Source organism: Papio anubis, chromosome 11 (assembly GCF_008728515.1).
Source record: "Papio anubis isolate 15944 chromosome 11, Panubis1.0, whole genome shotgun sequence".
NCBI classification, from domain to species: Eukaryota; Metazoa; Chordata; class Mammalia; order Primates; family Cercopithecidae; genus Papio; species Papio anubis.
Window position 1 is genome coordinate 102,700,135 of NC_044986.1, and position 6,024 is coordinate 102,706,158.

General features: G+C 40.9%; 1 pseudogene; it reads left to right on the forward strand.

Annotated features, from left to right (window-relative positions):
* Window positions 1–4,931: 4,931 nt before the first annotated feature.
* Window positions 4,932–5,002, forward strand: LOC116269626 (annotated as a pseudogene).
* The last annotated feature ends 1,022 nt before the right edge of the window (window positions 5,003–6,024 follow it).

A 6,024-nucleotide genomic window follows, 5' to 3' on the forward strand; every position in this document is an offset into this window, starting at 1 on the left:
GTGCTGTAGATGCTGTCTTGAATACCATGGCAACTGCGTGCTCTTAGAGTCAAACATTTTGTCTAGATTATACATTTAGAATTTTTAAAAATGATATTTAGAAACAATGGGTATATTTCTGTAACAGCTTTAGACGTGGAATTCTTGCTCAGAGACACAAAGTTAAGCTTAAGTGAAAGAAGGGTGGGAGATCAGGAACTGACAGTGCTCAGGAGGAAAAGTTTAGTTTCCAATAATGGAAGGCTTGCAAACATTCTTTTTTCTTGTAATCTCAACAGTTTGAGAGGTCAAGGTGGGAAGATCGCTTGAACCCAGGAGTTCAAGACCAGTCTGGGCAACATAGTGAGACTCTGCCTCCACAAAATAAATAAATAAATAAACTAGTCAAGTGGGATAGTACAAGCCTGAAGTCCCAGCCACTCAGTAGGGTGAGGTGGGAGGATCCCTTGAGCTTTGGAGGTCAAGGCTGCAGTGAGCCGAGATTGCACCACTACACTCCAGCCTGGGTAACAGAGTAAAACTCTGTCTCAAAAAATATATATATATTTTTTATAGGAATGGGGTCTTGCTATGTTGCCCAGGCTGGTCTCAAACTCCTGAGCTCAAGTGATCCTCCCACCTCAGCCTCCCAAGTAGCTGGGAGTGCAGTTGTGCACTACTGCACCTAGTTCACAATCATCCTCTTGTTGGCAGGTACACACTTCCAATGTATACAAGCACAGAGAGGAATGGAAAAACAACTGGCTTGTGAGTCAGGAAGTCCTGCTCAGGCTTCCTGGCTCTACTGCTAAGTGTGTGACCAAGAGTTTTGTGCCTTAGTTTCCCTATTTGGATGATCAATAAGTTGTTCTAGAGATCTCCAAGGTCCATGCAGCTTTATGCTTGTGAAATGAGGCTCTCTCTTCCTGAGGCCATGCATACTTGAGAGCCCTTCCCTTGTATTTCCTTATACATAGAACAGGAGTTCAAGCTTAGAGTTATAACAAACTTTAGTTTAGACTCTGACTCTTCCCACCTATTTGCTATGTGTCCTTGGGAAAGTTCTTTATTTGTGACATGGTTCTTATAATAGTAACCACCTCATAGGGTTGTTGGGAGGATTGACATGAGTTTAATATTAGTATCTAGCTCATATGTTACACAGATTATATGAGACAATACGCACACAATTTGTTTAGTACTGTGCTTGGCCCGTCAAAAGCAATCAATAAATGTCAACAAATATAAATAACAACCTTAAAGGACATTTTTCCCTTTTGAGCGCCTTTGGTGTAACTCACAGCCAGCCAGCGTTATGGAATTAAAACAGACAAACAATTTTTTAAAATCCCCTTATGCTAATCTTTAATTTAATTTTTTTTGACACAGGATCTCACTATGTTACCCAGGCTGATCTCCAACTCTTGGCCTCAAGCCATCCTCTCGAATCAGCCTCCCAAAGTGCTGGGATTATAGGCATGAGCCATCCGACCTGACCAAGAAATCCTGAGATACAAAGTGTCCCAAGTAAAATAGTAATTCAGATGCACAATTCTTGAATAATCATGACACAATTTAACATCTGTTCCCTGGGACTAACTGGTTCATGCCACTAACCCTCACCACACTGGGATTTTTCAGGCCTGGATTTCAGGTTAAGAGGGCTTTCTGCATAACTATCTAAAAAATACTGTGCCCAGGTCTAAGCCTTTGGGGAGAATTGCCTCTGGTCAGTGAAAGTTTACCTGCCCGCCCCTCCAGCTTTTCACTCTGTATCTTAATCTTATTATTTAGTTTATCTAAAAGGAGCTGTCTCTTAGTATTGCTTTCCTATCAGTGACTTACACATACGGATGCAGTTATATTTGCATGTTTTGGCCTCAGTTGTATACTGCCTATTAATCAGCTATCATAGCAGTAGCTACTAAACCCATATTAACATCAGAGTTACTTCTGATCCCTCTGAATTTAGTTTAAGAAGATGATTTGGGCTGGCTACGGTGGCTCAAGCCTGTAATCCCGGCACTTTGAGAGGCCGAGGTGGGCGGATCACAAGGTCAGGAATTCGAGACCAGCCTGACCAACATGGTGAAACCCCATCTCTACTAAAAATACAAAAATTAGCCGGGTGTGGTGGCAGGTGCCTATAATTCTAGCTACTCAGGAGGCTGAGGCAGGAGAATCGCTTGAACCTGGGAGACAGAGGTTGCAGTGAGTCGAGATTGTGCCATTGCACTCCAGCCTGGGTGACAGAGGGAGACTCCATCTCAAAAACAAAAAAAAAAAGAAGGAAAAAGAAGATGATCTGGTAGGGCACAGTGGCTCACACCTGTAATTCTGCACTTTGGGAGACCAAGTTGGGAGGATCACTTGAGGCCAAGAATTTGAGACCAGTCTGGGCAACATAATGAGACCCTCATCTCAAAACAATAAAAAATGACAATTAGAAATTAAAATAATAAAACAAATAGCTTGGTAATTGCAGCTATTAGGGATGGTGAGGCAGGAGGATCGCTTGAGGCAAGGAACTATGGGTTGCAGTGAGCTATGATTTCACCACTGTACTCCAGCCTGGGCAACCTGTGAGTGAGACTCTATCTCAATTGAAAAAAAAAAAAAAAAAGACAATTAGAAATGTGCTATGTACATATATATCCAGCCACAAAATTATAAGTAATCATTAAAAATTCAAACATTTTAAACCAGGCATAGTGGTACATACCTATAGTCCCAGCTACTTGGGAGGCTGAGGCAGGAGGATGCTTGACCCCAAAAGTTCAAGGATGAAGCCTGTGAATAACCATGGCACTCCAGCCTGAGCAACATAGCAAGACCCTCCCTCTAATTTAAGTAAGAAATAAGTATCCTAAGTGATAGTACTTCATAACCCCATCCAGAGATAATATCCCTATTAATGTCTTCTAAATTTTCTCTATATGTGTTCTATACATACTTCTTCATTGAAATGGGATAATAATTAAAATCATTTGAATATTTTGTCATTGGTTTCTTTTGTAATTTTATTTTATTTTATTATTTTTTATTTTTTGGAATCTAGGCCTTTTTCTGTCACTCAGGTTGGAGTGCAGTGGTGCGATCACAGCTCACTGCAGCCTCAGTCTCCTGGGCTCAAGTGATCCTCCCACTTCAGCCTTTTATTTTTTTGTAGAGAGCGGGTCTCACTCTGATATACAGGCTGGCCTCGAATTCCTGAACTCAAGTGATCCTCCTTTTTTTGGCTTCCTGAAGTGCTGGGATTAGAGGCTTTGTAATTTTAAGTTAAACATGTAATAGTCAAAAATTGTGTGATTCATATTTTGATAATTATGTTTCCAACTGGCATATAGACATTCTAAGAGTCCTCCAAAGCTGGGACTGCAGCTGTCTTGGTCACCAGTAGTATGTCCCCAGAACCCAGCCCCCCACACAGCAGGTACTCAATAAATATATGTCAGCTGAATGTTGAGTGTATGAATGACTAAATAACAAAAATGCTACAGATTTCTCAGTGTCTTTCTGGGATAATTCTTCTTATTATTATCATTATTTTCGATGACTTCACTTCCAATGATATGAAATAATTCTTAAGTATAGTTGCTTGATCAAATTCATGAACATTTTACATTTTTATAGAGAGCTCCAAATTGATCTGTGAGGAGTTTATACTAATTTGTACTCCATCAACAGTGAATTAGAGAGCCTAGTTTCCCACACTTTCCAAAACATGTGGAATTGTGCAACAAAATACATGTGACTAAAGAGAGGATTATTTTGAAACTCGATTTATTACATCTCTGTAATTGTGAGATGACAAATGTTATTTTTGTTTTTGGAGGGAAGGTTGGGAAAGATAAAACAGAGTCCCCTTTAAATGGGAGATTTAGGTCTATCGTACTTGACTTTGCGAAAGTTTCAAAAATCGTTTGATCTTGGATATAGCTCAAATATGGATTGTCATATGTATAAGGTATACTGTTGCAGTTGCTCAAGTTTTTCCTCAAAAAACTTAAATTACATAGTAAATGTTTAAAACTCCTTGTGGAAGTATAACATAACACAGAAAAGGGCATATATTGTAAGTCTTTGTTCCAGTGAATTTTCACACACTGAATGTATTTATGGAGCTGGCACCCAGAACAAGAAACTGAATATTCTTAGTACCCCAGAAACCCACTGAATAAGTTCTCATTTATACAGGTATCTGTCTCGATTACATCCGAAAATTGATCGTATGTATAGCAGTAATAATAGTAATGTACATTTTCTATTAATATATTTAAGTCACATTTGTATATACTTACATGTGTATTGTGTAGGGATTCATATTGAAGTTTTTCTGTGGAATTTCTCTCATCATTATACAACGTGTTTTAAAGACAGGTCAGTAGAAATACATAGAAGATCCCTCACGTCACGCATAGCTAAAATTAAAATCACTGATTACTCTGCACATTCTTAGAGGTTTCCAGATAGTGCTGAACACCAACCATGCAAGTCATAGAAACAGCTGAGGATTCCATGCAATACTCAGTGACGAGGGTGATTCAGGCCCATGGCTATTATTAGAGCAAGCAAGTGCTAAACAGACTACTAAATAACGCCCTTGGAAGAGGGGAAGAAAGTGAATCTGAGTATCTGGCCCTTAATCTCTCCAAACTGTACCAATCCCAATCCAAATGTCACGTCAGTGCCTATTCCCGTTGCTCTTGGCCTTGGACTCTGCATGTCTGCTGCCAAGGCAGAGTCGAGCTCCATGTGGCTGTGTCTATGAGTGACCTGGACTGACTCACCTCTCTTCGTCAAGTGCTTCTCTAGGAAGAAAGGGAGAGATGTGTGCCACGGTCAAGAAACAGTTCAGAGACTCCAGTAGGCACATTTCTCAGATCTTTTGTCACATTTTACTGTGACTTCAATTGAAATTGTCTTATTGGGCTTTTTAAAAAGTGCCAGAGATCCTTTGGTAGTTCATAAGCATGAATGACTGGGTATTCACGCACATGTGTGAGATGTGCCACCCTGGCAGATGTAGTGGCTCCCACCTGTAATCCCTGCACTGTGGGAGGCTGAGGCAGGAGGATGGCTTGAGCCCAGGAGTTTGAGCCCAGCCTCGGCAACAAACTGAGAACTTGTCTCTACAAAGAATATAAAAATTAGCCAGACGTGATGGTATGCACCTGTGGTCCCAGCTATATAGGAGGCAGAAGTGGGAGGATCCCTTGACCCAGGAGGTGGAAGTTGCAGTGAGCCATGATCTCATCACTGTACTCCAGCCTGGGCAACAGAGCTAGACTCTGTCTAAGAAAAAAAAAAGAAAGAGACCTACCACCCTTGAACCTTGTTATGACATCAGCATATTAGCTGTCTGACATGAAAGAAAAGAAAGAAAGTGCCAGAAACAACACAATAGTTGTACGATTTTGTGTGGGTGATAATTGCATTTTACATTTGAAGGCCCAAGTCCGAAAGGTGAGCACCAGCCATACAAATGGAATCAAAGCAGAAGCGAACACAACTCTCTCCAGTGAAAAATAAAATCAGTCGCACAACGAGACAAACTGGTATAATGTGAAATACATTTCAGCTTTGTCCCCAGTTCCTGACATGGAGCGCCTAAATGCCTTGTAATTGCCCAAGCGATAATGGTGATAGGTGCATCTTCTGTTAGAATATTTGGTGCTTATAGAAAGTTGTTGAACACCTCCGAATTTCCTGAGTGATAGGAAACTCACCACTGCTGGGTGTTTTTTGAGACAGGGTCTTGCTCTGCCACTCAGGCTGGAGTGCAGTGGCACAAACAGCTCCCTGCAGCCTGGAACTCCCAGGCTTAAGTGATCTTCCCACCTAAACCTGCCAAGTAGCTGGGACAACAGGTGTACATCACCACACCTGGCTAATTTTATTTATTTATTTATTTTAATTTTTTTATTTTTTTAGAGACAAGGTCTCACCATGTTGCCCAGGCTGGTCTTGAACTCCTAGGCTCAAGCGATCATCTCACCTCGGCCTTCCATAATACTGGGGTTACAGGCATAAGCCACTTTGCCT